This window comes from Corvus brachyrhynchos, unplaced genomic scaffold, assembly GCF_000691975.1.
Source record: "Corvus brachyrhynchos isolate BGI_N302 unplaced genomic scaffold, ASM69197v1 scaffold19, whole genome shotgun sequence".
NCBI classification, from domain to species: Eukaryota; Metazoa; Chordata; class Aves; order Passeriformes; family Corvidae; genus Corvus; species Corvus brachyrhynchos.
Window position 1 is genome coordinate 2,609,235 of NW_008246061.1, and position 1,504 is coordinate 2,610,738.

Below are 1,504 nucleotides of genomic sequence, written 5' to 3' on the forward strand. Positions count from 1 at the left end.
AGTTTGGTGTGTGTGCTTTGGGGGTGACTTTGTGGCTTTGTGAAGAACCCCCTCCCTCCTGAGGGCAGAAACTCTCCCAATTTTCTGGGATGCGATTGTCTTGCACTAAGGAATGAAGAGCTTTTATCCTTCTGGCTGAGCCATGAAGGGGAAAATATGGAACAGAGGCTCTGTTCTTGACCTTTCCACTTCCCTGGGAGAGGTCACATCCATCTGCTGTGTCTCACATTCCCTAGTTTTAAACGGAGCAGAGGATGCTGCCTTTTCCAATGAGGAAGCTCTGAAGGAGTGGTTGCGAGCTCCCATTATTCCAACAAACAAGAAATACACACTTGTCGAGCTGGAGAGTTGGAGATGGCTGAAAACAAAGCTTGGAAACACAATGCCCATGAGCTCGTGCTGCTGGGAAACTGAGGAATCTTGCAGAGGGCTGTGCTGGATCTGGCTCATGTGCTCGAGGTTTCGTTGATCCAAATTCAGGCCAGGAAATAATTTTCCCCTGTTCCCTTTTGTTTTCTTGTTCCTTTGGCTTCCTGCTTCTGGGATAAGGTGTTGGAATTACCTCAGTTCCCACTGTCTTTTCCTAGAGGACACAACTGCTTTGTGTCTTTATCTTGGGTGTGTTCCACGGAGTTGGGAATTCCGTGCTCCCTGGATATCTCTTACCTGAAGTTTGGAGCCTTGGTTAGGTTCTCCCTGTCCTGTCTTTCCCACTGATTTTTCCCTGTGGATGATGCACCTGCATATGGAATCAAGGAATTCCGAAACTACAAAATCATGGAGTCATGGAATGGTTTGGGATGGAAGAGACCTTAAAGCTCATCCCATCCCGCCCCCTGCCCTGGGCAGGGACACCTCCCACTATCCCAGGCTGCTCCAAGCCCCAGTGTCCAGCCTGGCCCCTTGGACCCTTCCAGGGATCCAGAGGCAGCCACAGCTGCTCTGGAAATTCCCCCAGCCTTTCCCCACCCTCCCAGGGAACAATTCCTTCCCAACATCCCATCCATCCCTGCCCTCTGGCAGTGGGAAGCCATTCCCTGTGTCCTGGTGCTCCAGACCCTTGTAAATCATCCCTCTCCATCCTTCCTGTCAGGCACTGCAAGGCCACAGTGAGGTCACCTTGAAGCTTCTTTTTTCCAGGCTGAGCAATCCCAGTTTTCCCAGCTTTTCCTCCCAGCAGAGCTGCTCCATCCCTGGGCTGTCCCACTCTGAGCATGGCCATGCACAGCAGGAAGAGCAGACCTGAGGATATTCATTATTTATTCTTTCTCCCTGCCTCCCCTTGCTCATCCTCATGGGACAGGTTAATCCCAGGCCAACAACTTCGCTTTAAATGGATTTTCCCAAACTCCAGGATAAGTCGTCACAGCTCATGGATTTGTACAGGTTTGGGCTCCAGTTCCTGCTGTTCCAAAGGCTTTCCAACACTCCTGTAGCTGTTCCTCACCCCCTCAGAGCCTGACAGTCACAGTGATGTCATTAACCCCAGCAGGTCACCTGGAGC